This window comes from Telmatherina bonti (genome assembly GCF_933228915.1).
Source record: "Telmatherina bonti genome assembly, chromosome: 10".
Taxonomy (NCBI): Eukaryota; Metazoa; Chordata; class Actinopteri; order Atheriniformes; family Telmatherinidae; genus Telmatherina; species Telmatherina bonti.
Window position 1 is genome coordinate 31,562,030 of NC_136628.1, and position 23,351 is coordinate 31,585,380.

Below are 23,351 nucleotides of genomic sequence, written 5' to 3' on the forward strand. Positions count from 1 at the left end.
ATGGATGATGGAAGCCTATGAATCCACAACCAAGTGGTCTTTATTCACGTCTGAGTGCATGCATCCTACGATGCACCGTCCATTTCCCTCATCCTCTGCTGCACATGTTTTAAGTGCACTTTGTGTGTGTGTGTGTGTGTGTGTGTGTGTGTTTGTGTGTGTGTGTTTGTCTTTGTGAATGACAGCTTGGTAAAAGATGGCTCAACCCCCAACCTGAGGTCTGATCTGCAGCATTTAAAAATTTCATGATTTGAAACAATATCAACACTCTGACATAAAACAAAAAAACTTTGTAAAATACTTTTTTGCCTCCAACATGAATAATTGACTCTGGCTCTTCAGAAAGTGTAGCCTGCTGGGGTGCGCTGGTTCGACATACCGCCTGGAGGTCTCACCGGACTGGGCTTTTTCCAGTTGTTGCAGGGCAGATTAACAAAAGACTTTGTAAAGAGCCTAGTGTCCATTTGGAGAGAATAGGAAGATATGATGAAAGATGCAAACAGTCAGAACAGAATTCCCACATTGAGATTGGTTTATTGTCTAACCGTAGCTAAACAAGTGCAAACATGTAAAAACGTAGCAAAATTAGCATCAGTGTTGTTTTTGTGAGGTTTGTTGTTGCCATGGTGCATTTTGATAAATATTACAGTCAGTGAAAATCTTCAACCTGGAAGTTGTTGCAGTTTCCAAAATGGTATTTTTGCTTTTGATTGGCAGAAACACAAAGAAAAGTTATTATTTGTGCAAAGCCTGAGGCTGCAACACCTAGGCATAGCTAGCAGCAAAACAGATTTTGTTATCATAAATCTCACTTGTATTCCAGTTACTGTTGTTTTTCTTCTTCCAAAGAAGGACAGAATATTCTGTAAAAACAACAGCATTAATTTATAAATTGGTCTAATGTCAGTAAATGAAGTGGTCTTAATTGACAATATGATGCTTTACATAGTTTGCAATAAGCCATCTGTCTTGTGCAGTGTACAGGGAAACTTTACTGCTTAGATCAATGGTGCAAAGCCAGATTGTAATTTTAGTTCATGTCAAAGCCAACTGGGATGGATGTGGAAACATTTCCTACAGAGAAATGTCTTCCGTGTCTGTCTTTACTACCGTTCAGGGTAACCATTCAAGACCTATTAAACTTCATTTTAGCGTTTCTTAAACATTTAAACTGTTCTCTAAAATGTTATTTTTCCACCCCTGGAGAAGCCATAAAAATGAAATGAGGATATGAGAGGTTAAACTTTTGGGTTTTTATTGTAAATTACTGGCTTTGTTCCCATGTTTATCAATTTGTTTTTTTCTTTTTGCAATGACAATAAGAGTAGAATGTACGTCTTGAAAATGCTCGTCACACGTGCATCTGTCTATTCTTAAAAGGTAAAATTACACCGAAGCTGCTCCATAGGATGAGAAGCGGCATCAGGTTCTGTCAGTATTGCCTCTTAATGTAATGGGGAAATCCACAACACATTCTGATGCCTCTCTTCTTTGATCATTTGACAGTAAGGGTGGGCGATATGGCAGAAAGTATTATCATAATAAAGTTTTCTATATTGATCGATCTTACCTGAGAGTGCACTTAACTCCATTATAACTTCTGCTTTATAAAATTGGCTGCCCACACAGAGAAAGCGTGCGCGCTACTGTAGAACGTTTTCCTTCTGAGTGTAGAACCTGAAGTTGCTGTATTTTTCACCAGGTGCTTCCTCACATATTAGTCAGGTTATCTCAGCATAGAGTGTTGATGGAGCATGAGTTTGTTTAAGTTGTTTGCCAAAAACAAAGAAAAAAGGGCCGATTTGATCCACTGCACACAATTAAACAATAAAACAACAGTTTAGTGTTTTGGACATTTAGAAACGACACAAATTCCTTCCCTAACTGTTTGGGAGGTGAGTTCGCTCAGAGGATCGACTGAAAATATGGAATATTTATCACCAAGATAAGGCATAAAAGGAATTTGGACATTGGGATTGTATTATTGTCTTACCCTAGCTGAACGAGTGACTTCATTTAGATGCAAACATGTAAAAACATCACAAGATTAGCATCAGTGTTGTTTTTGTGAGGTTTGTTGTTGCCATGGTGCATTTAGATAAATATTACAGTCAGTGAAAATCTTCAATCTGGAAATAGTATTTATGCTTTTAATTGGCGAAAACACAAAGAAAAGTTATTATTTGTGCAAAGCCTGAGGCTGCAACACCTAGGCATAGTGAGCAGCAAAACAGATATGTGATATCATAAATCTCACTTGTATTCCAGTTACTGTTGTTTTTTCTTCCAAAGTAAAAAGAAAAAAACAAACAACTTTAATCCAAAATATAAATAATTTGTTTTGCACTTTTATTTCCTTTAACATGCATAGTTAGATGTAGGTCAAATAAACAGCTGTAACAGCTGCTTGCATATGGACACTTGTTGATTTATTAGTGACAAAACCGGATTAATAAGACAAACCTCAGAAAACTTAAGTTAGCTGCACTGAAAAATGGTTTTCTTGTTGAATTAATTCCTTCTGTGCCAGTTGACCAGAAATAGCTCAATCCTGAAATGTTTCCTTTGTAAATAAAGTTGTGACAGATGTTTAGGTTTTATATTATGACCATTTTTTGCTCACTTCTTTAAATCTTTACAAATGCAAACATACCGTCTATGTGGGCATCACACAAAGACAAAGTTTAGATGAAACAAAAGCAGCAGACTGGCCAGACTAAGAGGATCTCAGTCATTGTTTTAGGACGGAGAGCCAATCAGGTCCAGCTCCGATTGTGATGGGTTTACAGCCTTCCTGCAACTTACAATAGAGGAAAATCTGTCATGGCACAATGCTCTGAAAGAAGGCTTGTTTTGGATTTATTTCACTGCTGAATGCACGTTCATAACGTACATTAGTATGCATTTGTTTTGAGTTTCTTTTTTCCTAATTAGTGATAATGTACATAATAAACTGGACTTTGAATCTATTTGTATTTAATGTTTAGTTTTGCTGTAATTTATGTGGCTCAGTTATTTCTAAAAGGATGCTTTGTATGTGATTTAAATATTTTTGTTGACTTGTGATCCTACGTACATGTTGAAATGAGAACATCTATGTGTGCTAGTGCTGATAAAATGGACCAGATTGTGTGTGTGTGTGTGTGTGTGTGTCTGTATCTAGGTCTTGCTGAAGGTGTTGTTCCCTCAATGATTTCGTCCCCATTATTACAATCATCCGTTTATTATTTATTATTATTATTATTATTATTATTATTATTATTATTTATTATCACAGTAATCTGTTTAGCACCTGAATAATCTCATGCATGATGGTTCTGTTTGTGGGGCATACCTGGTGGGCACGTGTGCACTTCCTGCAGGGCTGTTTTTCAGGCTGTGTTGTGGTGGTGTGTGTGGCTGCGGCTCTTTCAGCGCTGGGCCATTCCCCAGGTGCAGCCTTTGCTGCAGTCACTGAGGAGGCCTTGTAGTCATTTGCAGCGGCCTGATGCTGCTTGCTCTGCATTCAGCACCAGTAGGGCCGAGAGGGGGCCGACCCCCCGGCACTATACTGCAGAGACACATGCACAAACGCGCACTGGGGCTTCTTTTCATTCAGCACACGAGCTAAACACAAGGGCCATCGGTCATCACACAGATTCTTTTTGCTCTGCTTTCTTCTTTTTGTTCAGGCTCATATTATTCCTTCTGTTTTCTTCACTCACCCATATGCAGGAACGAATGTAGCACTGCCATTTTTCTCACAATTAATCCTGATAACCCAGATAATTTTTCATCCAAACTGTCAGCTGCACGGCTGCTTAATAAGACAGCACATTGTTCCAACACACTCAATCTGGCTGTTCGCTGAGCCATCTTGTGCATTTCACAGTTTCTTTCATGTTTGTTGACATTTGAGATGTGTGTTGGAGTTCTCTCTGTAGCCAGCCTCCACCTCCCCCCAGCCACTGCCGAGAGGGAGACGAGCAAACTACACTATGTGGGTTTAATTGGCTGTGTATAATGGGCCTTTGAAGTAAATATCAAGAGTTACTATCAAACGGCTGCTGGACGTTATCATGCTTTTCCACAATGCCTGCCGTTTCAAGCCAGCTACTAAACCCAGGCTGGTTTTGGAGCCATTCAGTGTTCAGTAAAAACCTACGTTTAGTGTCATGTGGTTGATGCAACCCAAGTGTTTCAGCTTATCCTTATCACTGTGGACACACTCAGCCATGCCTGAGATTGTATTGAAGGAAGGTGTGTTTTGCCACGCCTGGAAATCAGGTCACACAACTGCATGATCAGAGCGTAACGGCCATTTAAAGGCGATATTCTGCATGTGCACCATGGTTATTTCTAGTCTCCCCTCAGAGCTATGACTGCTGCCGTACTGTAAACATTTACATAAAAAAACGGAGCCCACAGGTTGTGTGACATAAAAAATTACTTTGCTGCTGTTTTTTCTCTTTTCTTAGAACAGTTGGTGCAGCACAACCTCATATAAGGGGGGTTGTAGAGGGTGTGTAATGGTTTTACTGGTCTTGGTGGGGTAGGGATATATAGTAAAAGGAGGGACAGAGGATGACTAGCTCGTTTTCTCACCCTTTTCCCCTCTCTTACCCCCCCTGCCATGCTCTGTTGACAGACAGGAGTGGACATGCAGCCTATACCGTGTGACAGGCTGCATGTAGTCTTTTTCCAGCATTCGTCATTCTGTCTGCGTGTGATTGGCCTGAGCATTGTTATTCACACAGAAAAATGGGTCAGGTGGCCTGTGGAGGATGAAGTGTTTGTATATAGACGGACAGCACAAACACACACACACGCACACACGCACACGCACGCGCATACATACCTACACATGCATCCCACGCAGAGCAGGATTATACTCTGCAGCAAAGCAGTGCTGTCAGATAAATAACAGATAAATGAAAATAAATCCAGGTTATGTGGTAAGCGTCTCATGTTGAATTCACTGCGTCCTCTCACAAGCTGCCAGCTGGTTCAGTCCTCACACCCAATGGCTGGAGCTTAGCGAGATAAATAAAGGGTTGCGCTGAAGGATAAAAAGAAGAAGAAAAAAATAACTGGGAAGAAAATCAATACCTGTGTGCATGAATCTGGCTGCAGCTGCCACAAAGCATTCTGGGAACATGACGTGCAGATACACTTGGGCTGGGCAATGGTGCAGGCAGCATGATAAGATTAAAAAAAAAAACAGAACTGCACAACTAATACGGAGCATGAAAATTAGACGTGATGGATTAGAAGGGTTACAAAGCTAATATAAGCAGAGTTCAGACACGTCTGGATGTTTGGTGTAATATAAAGCCACCATGATTGTGCTGTAACCTAATTTACAGTGTTGTAATGGTTTAAATTCCTCATCACACCATTAAAGGTGGAAAACACGAGTGTGTATCCTGTGTAATAGTGTCTAACGCTGTGTGTGCTTGCTGCATCCCTCTCCACACAGCCTGCTGCTCCAGCCTTAGCCTGAGACTGACAGAGATATTAATTAAATTGGCTGATGCCCTTTCTCTCTTTTCACTACTGCAATGATCACACTCCCACCTCTGTAGTGTGCTGTTTGCTCACCACTAACCGCAATTTGTTCTTTATTAAACTCTCGGGGCCGCATAGAATTATGGTTTGAGCTGGAGGTGGTGGCTTAAGAGCGTGCATGTGTGTGCATGTATATGTCTAAAGACATGCAGGCAGCAGGAGGAAGAGGAGGATTGTGGAAAGATACTAAACACTGCATAATCTTTGATAAATAGTGAGGTCTCCTTTGTGCCGCTGCAGTTTGGCACATCTTCTCCGAGCTGCTCAGCACTGCGCTGGGCTAGCTCATGGCTGCTGCCTCCACAGCTCCTGGATCTGGATGTGAGCCAGGTCATGTGTGGCTCCCTGCCAGGATACAGATTAGCTATAAGTGCAACATGAGCTAATCGTGGAAGGAGCCACCAATTAATTGGCACTTAGACATTCTTGTGGGCTGTATGGACTTTGGGGCTGGATGTTATCATGTGGATCAAAGTGATTGGCGTGCATGTCACTGCTAGTTTAAATGAAGCTCATTTCACATATTGGATAATAAAGGAAAAATGGTGTGTGGGAGAATTTATATTAATTGGATTTGTCTTGTGAAATGATGTAGCTTCAGTTGTGTGTAAAAAAACTTGACACAGTGCTAGAATTTCAAACTCCCTACTGATACCCTGAAAATATCATTTTTGAGATTACATATGGAAAAGAGACATATTTTTCCCAGTAACAGCACTGATGCTCATCACTGAAACTAGTAGCAGCTAGTTAGCTAGAAATGTAGGAGCATCACCGAATTTACCTCAAGGCAGCATTGTTGTATTTTCTCCATATTGATTACAATCTTTATTAATGAATTATTTATCTGTCTGCTGGAGGACATAATGCTGAAAATATTTATTTTTTTTAGACATTTTCTTCACATGGAACTGCTTTTAGCATCTAAAAATGCTACATGTTTACAACACACATTTCCTGAACAGATGATGCCATAGCTCCACCTCTCCTTTAACACACATGTGAAAACCCTGACAACAGCTCCTGGCTGGTTCCAGTGTTGTTTTTGTGATGCAGAAAGGATGGATTTTTCTCCCATACTCGTGCATGTATCTTTATTTGTTCCATGTTTTCTTCTCTTTTTTTTTTTATGTTGCAGAACTTTCAGTGGTTGTGTGTTGAAACAATCCTCCCCCCTCTATGGAAAACTTTTTTAGAAAGCTAGAATGTCATCAAATTCTTTCTTTCTATATTCTTTTCAAAGGAGATTTTTGTTCTTTTGTTTTTGTTTACTTTGGTCATTATCAGAAGTGCAAGATGATAAAGGATACAGTGCACGTTTGGTGCAGAGGCGATTACCATCACAATCAGTGGGATAATTGGCGCCTGAACTGTGTACAGCACTGAGATAGTAAAATATTATCAAAAGATTTGAATGTAAAAACATGGGAAAAATCCAGATGGTGAAGTGGTGATTGTGGCAGAAGGCTGGGCAAGCATCTGTCACCGTGCAGCCCGGTTGCAGATAACTGTGTGCTGGACGATAACAAACCACAGAAGGTGATTCATCATTTAACCCTGTGCTTTGATTTTAAAGACATTTGTGACTAAGACCAAAATAAAAAAAAAAAAAGGAAAGACCTTTGACTGATGACAAAAGTGGCTTGAAATTGCCAGCATCTTTGGAAGAACCTGTAAAAAGACTTATGTGTGTCAAAGTGCGTGTATGTGTAAAGCGACAGATAGGGGAAGGAAAAAAAGTGCATTACTGTGTCTGTTTGAGTGTAGGAGGAGGAGGGGGGGGAGTTGGCTGTGAATGGTTGCTCTTATCGCGTGCATGCAGCTGCTGCAGTGTCTTTGAGAGACAGAGGGGCTGTCCATGCATGCCACTCACTCCGTCTATTCACAGCCTTCCTCCCTCTCCATTTCCCTCACCCTCTCTCCATTTCCATCCCTGCCTGTGCTGCATTTTATGGCATGGAAGTAAACAAAAACAAGACAAGGGAAGAAAATTCATGACTTGGGCTTGAATGCAGACTCATGACGTGCAGGCCGCTCAGTTTTCCGTCCTCATGATGATTCTCATGACAGGCAAGAAATTAAATGTCATTGGACATCAGTGCATCACTGCAGATGATGTGTGACTGTTTGCACGCGTGCACACCAGTCGTCCCCCCCCCCCCCCCGTTGACAAAGACATTTTAATGATTCCTGCAAGAGCTCGGTTGGCCTCAAATCCAGCACGAAACATGTTCACCTTTTCCATAGATTTCCTGTAAAAACGTTCAGATTGCTCAAGATTTCAGAGAAACCTGAGAGGTGTCCCCCTCTGCTGTGGGTAATGCCGATGAGGACCCCTCCCTCATTATCCTAACATTGCTAAAACAAACAAAGTGAATTAACTCCACATTCCAGTAAAAAAGTGGTTTGTAGAAAGTATATCCAGGACAGGGCGGCGTGGGATATCACCTTGATAGATGGACATCTATCAGCGAAGGAAGTAATACCTCCAAGCAGTGCATGCTGCATGCTGAGTGCATCCTGGGATTTATAAACCCTCCCCCGACTAAACTGCCCACCTCAAGCCTTCTTTGCCCACGTCGGCTGTCATGTATCGCCACACTCCTGCAGTGGTTTTGTCAAGCTGTGATATGTAACCTTGACTCTGGTAGAGCAGATGGTGACAAAGGGTGATCAGAAGCTTGCAGAATAACACTTCTAGTGTTTAACCAGCAAATTTTATTTATTAAATATTCTTCTATCAGTACATTTAGCATTTTAAAATGTTTTTCTTCATTTTCATTACTAAAAACCGCATCTAATTATAATAAATTGATAATAATTTTTTATTTATGATTTCTTTAAAAAATATTTTGCAACAAATAAATAAAAATACTTTATTACAAAAAATTGATTCATTTTCTCTGAATAATTTACTCTAATTTGCTCTGATTTATTTGCATTTAAGATCATTTAAAAATATATTCTGTTTAAATTAATTTTACAAATTTGCTAATTTAATTATCTATATTTTAAAGGCATAGAATACAATTTCATTTAAATAGTTTATATTAATTTGAGCGCAATTGTTTGTTGTGATGATTTTTTCATTATTATTATTATTGTTAAAATAAAAAAAAAAATATTTTAAATATTTGACCTAAATGACTTTGAAGAAAAATTCTCTCTGTGGTAAAAACATGAAAATATAATTTTCTCGGCCTCGTCAGTAAACCTTTTTTTTTTTTTTGTTTTGATAGGTGAGGAAACATAATTTTTTGGAAGTGCTTGAATAATCCTTTAGTTCCACTTGGCAACTACACAAACACAATACTGAGGGTGTGTGTGTAAAAAAAAAAAAAATGAGGACAAAGAAATGAAACTGATAAGGAAATGCATAAAAGGTTCTTTGCATAATCCGAGTTAATCCACAACGCAGAATGCAGAGTAGCTGTCTATAAATATCTCTTCCTGCTTCTAAAAAGTGAAGGAAATGTTTAATTATCATGCAAGGAGCCACTGCCCTTCCTGCAACTCCTGGCAGTTTGTTGCTTATAAAGGTCTCTGCTTTCACTTGCATTCCCCCACATTTAGTCATGAGAAAGATGCTGAAATTTCCATTTGGGTAAAAAATAAATTACTCAGTCCTATTATTAAAAAACAAAAATAATATTATGATTTTTTACAGTTTATTTTTTGCTTTAATTGTTTGTTAAGCGTGCTGTGATGAACCTGAAATAGGTTTTTCTCTTGCATACAGTAAATAGTCATGTTGTTGCTGAGGGCCTGAGTTGATGCTGCCAGCTGCAGCTGATTGGCTGGAGCTCGCTATGACTCGTCACGCGCCTGGCCAATAAGGCTCGCCCTGGCTCTTTTCCCCCCACCCTAAATAAATTGCCTGGAGAAAGTGAACAAAAAATTAGAGAAGGAGAGAGAGCCTTTCATCTAATTGAGAAGCTCATATTAGCTGCGGTGGGAAGATAAGCTTCTCTCTCTCAGCAGCTATTAAGCTTACTGTAGGTTAGCCATTTTCTTCTCTTTTTATTTGAGTTTGATTTTTGTGAAGCTGTCCCCTCTGTGCTCTCGGTGTTGGGGAGGTGCAAGTTTGGAGTTACGTGTGTAGTTTACTCTCCAAAATGGAAACCAGGTCATGTGATCAGGGGCAGCAGCCATTTAGTCACACACAGAAAGATGTGCACAAATGCACGTTTACAGGCTCCTTTTCTATAAGAACATTTCTCATGGTTTTGGGGGAAATGAAACAGAAGTATTTTTACATATGAGCTGAAATCAGCTTTGACACGTCTGTTTGTAAATTCTGACACATTTCTGAATAAACTAAAATTCCATTCACTGTATTAGAAAATGAAGGTTTTCTTCAGTGCTCTGACTCGAGTCTGTTCTTCATTTTCTGCATCCAAACACATGTTCTAATTGACATTGTAGCTAAACCTCTGCTCAGATTTATCTCGAGTTTTGGGGTCTGGACCTCCCCCTTGATTACAATGTGTCTTCTAGTGCCTTGATCCCTTCAGCCTCCGTCACCCCAACCCAAACCGGGATTACATTTCCACAATCTAATCCTAGTTTGGCGGCCCGAGGGGTCACACAGCAACCCCTTAACATCTTGGTACAGCTGTGATAATGTGGGACTCTTAGAAGGAAGGGGGAGCAATCAAGGGGTGTTATAATGGCGATTTGTTAATCCTCTGTCAATAAGAATGAGGAAAGAGAAAGATCAGTGAGAAAGAAGATTGCTCTGTCGAAGCTGAAGCTGCAAAGAGAAGGAGCGTTCAACCAATTTCTTCTTGTTTTTAGACAGTCTGATTTGATCCCTGATAACGCTGAAAAGAAAATTCAAATCCAGGCACATCTGCGGCGCAGGCAGCCAATAATGTCATTGTCGAATTGTCTCTGCATTCCATGAAAGTAAATGTCCTGCAAAGTGTGGCGCAGATCAATAAGTAAACAAAGAACGTCTTGGTGAATTTGATTTAGTAAAATTATTACATTACTGTCAATTGTTCCTTTTTTTTTTTTTTTTTTGATTGAACACAAATATAAAAGAAAGCAGAGAAAATAGCAGCATGGTGGCAGAACGAGTGTTTCCCCATGGGTGTGAGCTCTCTAAATAATCAGCCTCCACCACTGAAAAGCACTTATCGGTCAGCCGCTAATGCTACTCTGGCTTACCTCCTCTTGCAGTCTGAGGCAGCCATTTTGTGTCAGCCAGGCTGTGTTGCTAGCAGTGCACTTCTCATTTCACACGTGCAAGTGAAGTTGATAAGCAAAGTGAGGATTTATTCTTAAACAATGCATTTTAAATAAATCTCAAGCCCTCTGATAGCCAAGTGATTCACAATGCTTTAAATATAAATAGGGTTGTGTACTGGTGACATATGTTTATATGTAAATACAGCAACTTCTAAGGTTTTAATGTGACTTTATGTCACATTAAAATATCACTCTTGTATTTTGAGGTAAACTTAAGAGTATCATATGTAAGTAAGCCCATATGCACTCGCACCTTTGCTCCCCAGAGGCAGGTGCGCTGCTCGTCACTGATAACCATTCTCCCAGAGCTCAAATAGTGCCTTATCTGATTGAAAATAGCGGCGCTGTAGTGGCAGTATTGTGTGCCTGTGTGGGGCCTGAGCAAACACGTCGCCTGTGTAAGCGATCAGTTGGCCTATTCAGACGCCCTGTGATGGCCAGCTTCTTCCAGCCTTGTTTGCTCTTTGTTTTGTGGCCATAGCGTCTGGCAGATGGGCCATCAGGGATTATACCTGCTAACGAAGAGTTGCGGAGAAGAGAGGAAGGTAGAAGGATGGGGGTGGGGCTACAGGTTCATTACAACTTCTAATGGGACCATGTTGAAGCCTGTTTACTAGTAAAGCTACAGGTTCGTCATCAGCATCTCATGGGACTGGATGTGTTTACCCGCTCTTGTTTATGTCTTGTTATTATTTGATATTTACGTTGTTTTTAATGCATTTGTAAATTAGCTCTTATATATTAATATATATATTATTTTTTTACATCTTTTCAAGGTTTATGTTGCATGTTAATTTTATTTAGTGCAATTCTTTTTCAGCTTATATCTCCTCTCCTTTAATTTAGTCTTCTTTACATTTTAGTGTATATTTGTGCTCTGGTTGGCACTTCTTTATTTACCACAACAAAATCATCCCAGATTATCTCATTATACAGCATTAAAGTGTGGGTTGGGGGAGACTGGGAGGTGTTTTTCTTATGATGGGGCGACCCATGCATGCACACTGGGCAGGAAGACCAGCCTCTCCAGTGTCTAATCACACTAGAAAGGCGTATGTCCAGACAGGATGGCCTAATCCCTGAAAACCCTCCGCCTCATCCACACCCCTATGTCTTACACGCGCTCCCTCCTCCCCTATCCACCCCTTAACATATGGAGACGGAATTAGTGCAGCAGAAGAAAATAAATTAGTTAAAGAGGCCAACGGCTTAGATCTTTCAATATTTGTTCCTGGGTGACCCGCCTGTGTTCTTAGAAGTTACATCCCGGCGGAACAAGCAGCCTAAAGTCTGGTCACTTGTTCTTACTTTCGAAAGAAATAGCTGCAAAGCTTTAAGGTAGTTTTTCACACCCTGTGAATGCACTTTTTTAGCATGTTTAATAATCGTTCAAGCAAAAAGTGGGCACATTGTTTTGAAAATGCACAATGTTTTGGCCCCCAGTATTCATGAACCTGCAGGCTAACCCCAGTGGGCTCCTCATGTAACCCCACTAACTCGCCCCACGCCAGATTCAGTCTAGATCTTGTTAAATAGGATTTAGCTGGCTACCTGCCATTCAATGGCTTGGACAGGACCTCTTATCTCCTGTCTTCAGATGGCTGCCAAGAACAACATAATGCACAATGACCTACATTGAACAATGCCACATGCAGGTTTTGTACTCGGCCTATATGTCATGGTCAGTGTAGGTATTGTCTTCCTGATGGTCATTTCCATGACTAAGTATGGGTCAGTAGGCCACTTACATGGTTAATTGGGACCTAATGAGTGGCCCCCTCTAAAAAGGCACTGAAGCTAAAGCCAATTAAATGTTTTGATGCTGGTCATGACCAGTGGTGTGTGTAGCTGTTTGGGTGTGTGGTCATTGATCCTGTCTATGTCCAGAATGTAGCACATCTCATGTACCGGCCCCTGGTTTGGCGGGTTTGGCGGCCCGAGTACTTCACCACTACTCTGATTCACATTTACTAGCATATCTAGCAGGACAAAATTCTGGGGAAGACTTGTGAGACTGTAGAGTGTATGTCCTCCGATGCACATGCGACAAGCATACTCTCCCTTGAAGCAGAGGCACCAATTCAGTGGTGTAAGAGGCTTTGTGGCAAAATCCCCAGTTGATCTTCATAAAGTTTGTGTCTTACAATTAAGTACAGATGGTTTGCAGCTGGTTGTAAGGCTAGTAAATAACTTGGGCTCTATTTTCGCCAGGGATTTGGTGGCGTAATCTCTCTCTCTGACAGTTTACCAGATTCAAATCAGTGCAGGATTTGCTTTCCTTCCTCCACATCTTCAATCGTTTTATTTTTCTCCCTTTCCACTCCCACCCCCCTCATTCCATCAAAGCTCCTTATCCTCATTTGAATATGCTATCGTTCAGTGGGAGCAAAGACAACACATGACTGTAGCTAAGAACTAAGATGTGGGTACTGCAAGAATCACATTCTGTTACCCCGCCAAACCACTTGCACTTTGCGAAAGCCACAGTAAACTATGAAATCAGTGGTTTTAGATTGATGGACATGCTAAAAAATCTTTAGAATACAGCATGGATCCCAAGAAGATTAGCACCTCTTGTTGCAAATGCTAACAGGGATCTACCAAACTTGACACAAGGCCGGCTAGCAAAATTTAACTGGAGATCCAGTTCTGCAGAAGTGGGATGCTGGTATCCTGTTTGGTTATTTAGGTGCAGAGTTGGGGGCCATTTGAAAGACAAGATGGTGACAACTTCTTATTCCCCCCAAAAAGTGACTCATTATCTTTGCAAAACTACACAGTAGAGTAATCTGACCAAAAGGAGAAACTGGGATTAGGCTGCATCTTGTATAAAAGCACACCAACAATTTTGTTTATGACATTGCACAACTGCATGCATCCCAACCTCTTTTCCAACAGCTTCAGTAATTCAGTGCAATTTTTAAAGATGCACATCTTTACGCTATTATCATGTTTTACTTAGCTGTTGGATTTTGTCCTCTCCTACAAATGAGGAAAAAAAAATCACATTCTTTTCTTCTTTATTTTTATAATGGACAACAAGCAGTTTTCTAAATTTGTTAAGAGCAGTTGTCATTTTTTTAATCACATAGCCTGAATTCAGGTTTGCTCCTTACAACAAAAACACACACAGACAGAGGATATTTTCTACCATTTATCCAACAGTTGTATTATATGTACATTGTTTTATTTATGCTGTTTAACATCAGAGATTGGGATCCGTCTCATTTCCTAAAATGTTGCATTTTGCCTGTCCTTATTGTGTGTCTACATTTAGAAATATGCAGTGCAGATTTAGTTATAGCTTGTATAATACAATTTCAGTTTGCATAGAGGCCCCCGTTAGGCATATCCCTCTCCTGGGATTGTGCTGCAGCCCAAAAGGCATATTCTAATGAGGATGTAGTTATGGAACTCACACATCCTGGAAGAGCTGTGATCATCAGCTGGTATAAAGCAAACACTTCCCAGGAAACAGCTTGACCCTGCTGCTCCTCGTTTCTCCCCTCCTGCCACATCTTTTATTATTCAAATATATTTATATATTTATATAGTTATTTATCCGTTGTTAAGTTGAAGGAGCCAGCGCAGCAACACTTCATCTGCATAAGACAGTAGGTAACTGCCCTAGAAGTGCCTTGGGATATGAACAGATGGGAATGTTTAGCAACCTTCCCCACCCACTCCTCCCACCCAAAACACACACACATTTAGCAGAACCCGCACACACCTCAGTCAATTCCTCCAGTAACCTGTCAGTTCCCATCGCCTAAAATTCAAGAAACCATATGCTTTGCTCTGACTTCTAACCCTCCGCTGCCGCGCTTCCCTCTCCCCTTCATGGTGACATGAAAGTCCCTCTTGAAATATGAGGATGTGTCTTCTCTGCTGTTTGATTCAGAACACCTGGATGAGATCACAGCGATTGCAAGCGTAGCTTGTCTTGTACAATGAAAGCAGTCGCTTAGCGTTACGCGACACTGTGGGAGTGTGTTTATGGCAGCTCCGTCAACAGGACTTTTGATGATTTAGCTGGGTAAATGCCACAAATATCTTTTGATGAAAGTGAACGTGCCATCCTCTGTTTGTTTTGCAAAAAACAAAGCAATGCTGATGTCTGCAACATCCTAACGTGGACTTCATGTGCTTCATGTGGTTTGATCTGCAGGCAGCTACAGGAATGTAAATATTCTCCTCTGTAAGCTCTGGCTGTCCTGTCCAGTGAATTCCAGGCTATTTGCCCTTCCACAGAGGGCAGCTCCCAGCAGGCTTGGGCATAGTGACAGTTTGTTGTTGTTTATAAGGTCATCCCCACCATAGGGGGCAGCATATTCATTACACCTACCCCATGGCTCTGTTTGTCTCTGGCAGTCTGTTTCTCTGTGGGCTCCTGTCATAAGGTCACAGGGTCTTAGTATCATCCTCCTTTTGTCTTCACATCAGGCCTGGAAGGTCACAGTGCCTCTGAAAAAGAGGAAAAAAGGCTAATTGACCTCATCAAAACATAAATGGCAAGTTTACATTGAGGACTGGGACAGAATTTCTCACAACTAAAGTGTCTGATATGCAGACGTAACAAGATTCAGGTAAGTTATTGGAATTAGGCCAGCTGATAGGAAATAAATCATCTTTCCTCTGCAGGAAACTTCTTGACCTCACAGCTCCTTGTTTTGCCAACCCGCCAAGAAATACATTTGTTTCATCAAAAGGTTAAATATACAACATTATGATGGCAAAAAACTGCTTGCTATTTGATAAGAGACATTGTAATTGTGACCTTAACAAAGAAGGAAGCTTCTTTCCTGCTGTGTTTCTTGTAATCTCAGGTTGTCTGTTCAGTGTTGTAGCTGCAGGTGCATGTTAGCCTTTGCTGTTTATTCCTCCAAAAGCTAATTTAAATATTTCCCATCACTAATTTTTTTTTACCATAAAACAGGGATATGAGTTATGATGCTCTTTTTTTTTCCAAAATAATGAGATTGACGAGCAACTTCTACTGAGATTGTACTAATCTATGTGTAGTACATTCATTTTCTGCAAGATCCTGTCTTGCACAATAAAAATACACAAACACTACTGCAGTGACTTTTAGCTTAAGGTTGTTATGGTTGTTTTTATTTCAACTTCAAAGGGGTTAAAAGGGAAAAACGGCTTTTTAGGAGCTTGTTTCTTTACCAGAAATGAAAGTAAAGGACATGAAATGAAAAATGCTTTATCTCAGAGGGAAATTTCAGAAGAAAAGATAATAAAAAATGTGTTCCCATTTAAGGAACTAGTTCCTGAACAATGCCTCAGGAACATTGTTGACGCTATCCCAGAAAGTCCCTGTTCATGCTGTACTTTTTACGTTTCAGAAACTATTGTGGCAAAACTTCCAGTGCTGAACAATACTTTCTGGTCCATTTGGAAACCAATCCTTTACAAAGTCACTGAATTTTGTGTAACTGTGATTGTAGTCACACAGTCTTACCTGAAATTCGGAGGATCATATTTACCTCCGCCAAGGAGGTTATGTTTTTACCGCCGTTTATCTGTTTGTGTTCAAGGTAACTCACAAAGTTATGGACGTAGTTTCATGACATTCTCAGGAGTTGTTAGAAATGTGAAAAGGAGGAACTGATTTAACTTTGGTGGTGATCCGGATCACCGTTTGGATCCAGGAATTTTTTAACCGTGGCCCTTGGCGGAGGGCTTTTCTAGTTGTAAATGTGGCTAAAAGTGACATTTATGTAATAAAACCAGGTGCTATTACAGTATTTCACAGCAGCAAAATGACATCAATGATACCATCTCAGTACTGCCTGGCCATAAAAACAAAACACAGGTTTCACTTTTTAATGCTTATTTGGTTCTCCTTTTAGCTTTGGTTAAAGCGTGGATTTGTTTTGGTACCATTTTCATATGCTATCAAATGAAATTTTGATAAGTCTTTCCAACTGGAGTTGAATTTATTGTCATTCATCATTGATGTCTTGGAATATACTTATGCAGGCAGACATTCAGCCTGTCTTCTTATGGGAGGTAACAATACTGAACACAGACATGATCAACAAAAGCAACCCTGAGTCATTTACTCAGGTAAATCCATGAAGAGGTGGTGTGTAACAAGCTACCTAACCACCTTATGATAACAAAGCATTTGAATGTACAGAGCGGAGGGGGAGTTATGTTTTTTTTCCACTTGCTAAATCCTTCTACTATGAGTCTGTCATAAGATACGCTAACCATTTAGTGTTTTAGATCGTTATAATAAACAGTTTTTTTTTTTCTTTTTGGACTTTAGTTCACCTGAAAGCCTGTTTTTCGTGTGTGTGTGTGTGTGTGTGTGTGTGTGTGTGTGTGTGTGCGTGTTTGGTTTGTTTTTAACATGCAGATAATAAACTGTGGAAAAGATCCTAAGTACAAAAGGTCTGCATAGGTATATAGATATATTCTGATGTTTTACAAGCTTAGATCTACCAGTCTAGTTGCTGTAATGGAAATCATGGTGAGATTCAATCAGAGAATCACCTGTAATAGACTCTAGCATGCGGTGGGTTGCGAAAGAGGGACCGCGGTAGGGAGAGACGTGGAGTAAGGAAGTGTCTGGGAATGGGAGCAGCAAGCTAAGTGAGGTTGTTAGGAAAAAGCGCTGACAGTCCAATCCAGCGCTGCGACCATTTTAAAAGACAGCTCCTTTTGTTTCTGCCTCCCTTTCTTCTGCCAGCATAAAAAAGAGGGCGAATCTCTCTATGTGCAGTAACCCACTGACATCTCCCTCTGATCTGCCTCCTGCACCCCACCTCCCCTCCCTCTACTACATCCCTTCACCAGCACTCTCCACCTCCTCTCCCTCCACAACTCCATCCTCCCCCCCTCCCAATGCATATGCCAATGCCTAGAGTCACTCTCCTGGTTGCCACAGTAACCAGCGCACCTCTCTCCCTCTCCATGCCTTTCTCCCTCTCACAATGCACCTAAACAGGAGAATCTGTCTCAGCCTGACAGAGACAGAGACAAGGGAAATCAGGGGGAGGCATGTTTCAGAAAGATTGTTGTTTCACAATTGTCTTTCCTTTTTCCAGTTTTTTCCAGACACGCGCCACAGTGCAGACAAGTGGGAAAGAATAAGGGGAAAAAATATCAAATAAAACAAACATTTGGGAACAAAAACGGGGGGGGGGGGGGGGGGGGGGGGGGGAAGGTGGAAGACCACATATGTACAAAGTAAACGATCCCACAATGACATCCTTTTCTTCCCCACACCACTGCAACAATAGCACAGCAGTTAAGCAGCGTCCTCCACCTGCTCCAGCCACACTGACCCATCCCCCTCCTTTATATCAGTCCACCCACCTCCCTCACCCCCCCCCTTCTCCTCTGCCCTGTCGTATGTGAGTGGCAGTCAGCTGGCGGAGGTGGTGTTGGAGTGTCTTCCCATGCAGCAAGCAGGTCATTCAGCACCTGAGCACTCTGCTTGTCTGTCTGTCTGTCTGTCTGTCAGTCTTAGTCTCTAAATGTAGCCAAAGCCCAATTACACTCTCATCACCTTCTAATTACCCTGGACGCAACAGCAACTGGTAGCTCGATCACAAAGAAAGCAGAATGTAAATCAGTTCCAGACAGAATTTTCTGGACGGCTTTTTCTTCCCTCCACTGGGTGGTGGCATGTTAAACGCTCCCCCAATGATTGTGGTAATTTAGAGCAATATGGTAATAGGGGTGCTGTTGGCTATTTCTCTACTCCCAAGCCGCTGTTTTTGTCCTTTCATGAGATGTTGTCAGCTAGATTACACTAAAGATATAATTGGGTATTTTGAATCGCAGCTGATGAATGACAGAAATCAGCTCACTGATCATTGATTATAACTTTTCAGACCCCGCGTCACAAATTAGGACATCAGTTACGCAATCTGTTAAATTTGTATAGGCTTAGAGCTGTAGAGCAGAAGGATCCATGATGTGTCCTTATATAAATGTTTTATATGGATTTTATTAGTGATTTGTTTGGAACAGTAATGACTGTCAGGAACTTTAATATTTAGCTATACTTGTTTTTGTTGTTTATAAATCAAATATGTTTATTGAAGTAAGAATAGAGTAAATTTAGTAAAAAAAACAAAAAAAACCAATTCTGAATGAATGTTTCTGGAAACCAAATCAAGCTGGTGTGCAACGTACTGCATGCAACTTGGGATTCAGTGCATAAAGACGACCTGCAGATGATGACTGATCACCCTGTACCAAACAATCATCTCAGTCGACGGAGAATCTCTCAAGCAACAAAAATGTTTTGGGAAGTGCTTGTACTGGTTGGCATCTGGGTGTTGTCAGTTCTGACCAGTTCCTTATTATTAGATGTCCCCACTGCAGGTCAGGTAATCAGCACATCTTTAACTCTGCAAGAGGAGAATATCACCTCCTTCCCCGAAGGGGTTTGGCTGCTCAGTCGCACCTTTTAATGCTATCAGATAATTCTTTAAATATCCATCCATCCATCCATCCATCCATCCATCCATCCATCCATCCATCCATCCATCCATCCACTCCCCTCCATGCAGGCTGGTGTCTGGTGTTTATGGGCTTTCTCAGCAGGCGGAGTTGTTTAACGAGGGCAGGGGGACAGTGTGGCACTAATTGCTGTGTGTGATTTATACCAGGCTGGGACCAGGCTGGAACACAGGCAGACGATGGTACTCCAAGAGCAGCTGCTTTGCCCAATATTTACTTAACCCTCTGCCGGTGGGCCTGGCACTAGTGCCACTGATGATGGGTCTGTGGGGAGTCATTTCACTGCTTAGTACTGTGTACAGCAGCAGGGTTGGGGCCATGTGCGGGGACTGGCTGAAAGTGGGAGTGTATGGGAGGTAGATTGGAGCAATTAGCTGGAAGAATGTGATTGGTCCCCTGACAATTTGACTATCCAGGAGGAATCGTTGCCAGGTGAATAATCACAACCATTTCCCAAAACAGTAGGAAGTTGAGAGTATTTAAAAAAAAAAAAAATGAAGCTCTCTGAATAGGAAACCATGCTCACACTGTGATTATGCTTCTATATTGAGCAGCATGATGTGTAGTGTGTTCACTCCTCTGTCATGAGTTAGCAGCAATAGACACTTCCATCCCACGCCTGTCTGTCTGGCTCATCTGCAGTGATAGTCTGAGACATCTTGGGGTTTTCATCTGCAACTCAATTAGTCACACCTTAAGAAATTAGCAGCTGAAGGTGCCAAAATATGTTCCTGTAACGTGCCATTGCAATAGAAGTTAAATACTGTCTAAATATTCACACCTTTTATGAACCCTAATGATTCATTTACACCCCAAACAAACTCTAGATCACATTCAGTTTATGAACGGCACCGTGCAAGAGCAAGATGATGGAAGGAAAAGGAAGGTAGAAAATAAAGGAGGGGAGCCTGATTCTGTCTCCACAGCAACGTTGATTGATATTCTTCAGGTGGAGCAGCTGTCAAGCGGCCTGACCGCCGCAAGCTAATGCGCTACGGGGAGAGACAGGAGGGGGAGAAGGAGCAGAGGGAGGAAAGGGAAACACCAGGAGAAAGGCAAGAAATAAAAAGCAGGAGGGACACCAGGAAGACGGAGACCAGTTTGAGATGGAGGTCAACCAGAAATCCGGTCATCCATATTTAAGGATATGTGTTATTTATCTTTTATTTTGAGTAATTGTGGGAAAGGGGGAGGCTACTGTGAGAACAAGAAATGTGTCTCCATTTTATCCACTGGGAAGAATACTGTGTGAAGACACTTTTTAGGGACTTATAAAACCCCCAATGGTGGCTGGCTGATTTGCATTTCCTTCTTTATTGTTTTAAAACGTAACATTTGGACAATAACATTTTCTTTAAATATCATCATCTGATTAAGTAATTAATTTATTTGCACAGTTCACTGTAAATCTGTGCAGCTTGACTTGCTGAAAGGGGGGAATTTAATGTCCTGACGCAACTTTTGATAGCTGAGACATGAACATTATACAACACACAGTTCTAAACAAAATATTTAGTACTTTTGTGACAGTATGTATTCTTATTTAATCAAAAACACACTGGAGCTTGTAAAGCAGGCAGCAATTTGTTCAAGCAACACTAATGAGCTTGGTAACAACTGTAGTCAAGTGATATGGAGATGCTTGTTTTTTTTGTTTTTTTTTACCTTGTAAATAAACATGAACACAGTTTTGCAAGATTTGCATCAAAAGCTTGATCATAATTTTAGGTTTCAGGCTCCCTTCATGTCAGAATGGAACCTTGGGAGTAGTTTTTAAAATGAAATTATGTGGATATAGGAGAAAACTAGATTAAACTTGATACTTTACAAAGATTTTTGTTTATTGTTGTGCTTTGAATAGCTGCTTTGCTCTGAAACATACAGCAGATGTGATGTTACCTTGATTTTCATGGAAAACCTCTAATCAGCTGTTTGAGGTTTGATAAATCATCAGAAACTAGTAAAAACTTCATGATACACAAAACATCATGTAGAATACTGACACTAATATGAACCACCCAAAAGTTGTGTGAGTTGGCTCCACTGTAGTCAGCTACATTATAATTTTATATTAAATGTAACAGCAACTGCAGTATAATTATTCCATGTAAAACATCGGACACATTCACATCAGCCTTTTTAATCCGAATCCTGGTCCATTTGCTCAGAAAGTCCGCTTCGTTTGGGGAGATGTGAATGCGCCAAATGAATTTCAAGTGGACCAAATACAGGAAGCGGACTACAAAACAAATCACTTCCTGCATTTGACGTAGCATTGCATTGTGGGTAAATACATAGCGATGGCGTTAAGGGTCCTCTGTCTCGTCTGTTGTTCATACTGTGTCCATTGTTGGATAAGACTAAATTAAGACTAAATAAACACCCAAAACAGCGATAGTTTCATCTCCATGTTTAACTCTCAACAGAGTTTTCTTCTTCACGCGGGTCTTGTCCTCTCTTTTGCTAAATACTAGTGCAGCGCCACCTTTGGTTAGAATGGGGATATATTATTGGAAAGGTTTGGCTGGTTTGACCAAAGTGCAGCGTGAACACGATCTTGGTCTGAATGGATACACCCCCCTACTAAGAAGCAGAGTCCCCAATCGGACCAAGTCTAGCAGACTATCCTGATGTGAATGTATCCACAGAAGAAAAATTAATAGTCAGACTTCAACATTATTGAAACAACGTGGGATCATCTGGAAGAGAACGGTACAACAGACAACCAATATCCAGATTAAAGCTTTGGAAAGTCTTTAAGGAAGTCTGAAGTATTTTATACTATAATGTATATCTATATACTGTATGTATACGATAGTGACAGACTTCCTGAAACTTTGTCTGCACAGTAGAAGAATAAAAAGGCTTTAGCTATAGGCCGCGATCATTAGAGGCCAGCACTCTGTCTCATTTCTTTCCCCCTTCATTAATATCGTGTAGTTTTCATTCATTTCATTTATAAAAATTTTTACGCACACCTTGCCAGAGTGGTTTTAACCTGTCACAATGTCTTTTAGACATTTTTCAGACTTGTTCCATTAGTAAATAAAATTGCAGTTAACTCTGAGCTGGCATATCTGACAAAAAGCAGATGAACAACTTCTTTATCAGTGTGGGATTTGCATTCCTATCAAACCACTTCAGGTGTTTAATGCTGACAGGCATTTTGCCTCTACATTAGTGAGACTCTGAACAGATTTCAACAGTTCAGCACCATGGAGAGCACCAGTCCACATGTTAGTCAAGACCTTCTGTTAGTTTGTCCTCATGCCTTCATAAAGATCTTTCTAATTACATCGCTGCTAGACACAAAATGATCTGTAATAATACTGATATTCCTATATTGTGATACACAAATCTAGTTATAAGTTGCAGGTATTTTCTTCCACAGAGTTTAATATATATAAACATCTTTTTCTTTGTAGTTGGGCGTAAAGTAGCACAAAATGCCCACACGTAGCTTTGCGTCCCACAGCATCTTTGCATCTTCATATCTCCTCTTTCCCTCCTCATCTCTTTTGCCTATTGTCCCCCCCTCCTTCCCCTCCGTCCTCAGTGTGGTTCCTGAATATTTAATAAGCCTGAATTACTGAGGCCCTCAACTGTAATGACGGGAAAATCAGACAATTAAAGCAGAAGGGCTCTGGCTTTAAGTCTCACCTCCCCCAGAGGAGCCAGAGATTATTTAAAGTGGCACACTGTTTGATTATCTAATCCTCCTCTTGCCCCCTCTGCTTTACTCACAGTGTAGCGTTGCCTGCTCCACTTGCCACCGCAAATTACCATGAAACACCAATGAGCACTGTATTTAAACCCTTTTTCATAAGCGGGAATGAAATCTCAAGGGAAAGCGCTATATGTTAACTCTTTAACACTTAGGTTTGCAAGGGCTTCAAAGGTTGTCGTGTTCTCACTCTGGGAGTGTAATTAATAACTGTGGAGATGTGCACATTTGAATAAAAAAAAAAAAGCATTACGTTGCTTTGAAAACAGGCCTTGTGTCAGAACAAATAAGTGTGTCAATTGTAGAAAAATGTTGATTGCAGTCAATACTCCTCTTT

The 23,351-nt window shown here is 40.8% G+C and overlaps 1 protein-coding gene across 1 annotated transcript in view; it reads left to right on the plus strand.

Moving 5' to 3' along the window:
* dscama (Down syndrome cell adhesion molecule a) overlaps nucleotides 1-23,351 on the plus strand; it is a gene marked incomplete at both ends in the record, with an annotated part of 89,717 nt that overhangs the window by 21,274 nt on the left and 45,092 nt on the right. The gene's annotated exons all lie outside the window — the stretch shown is intronic.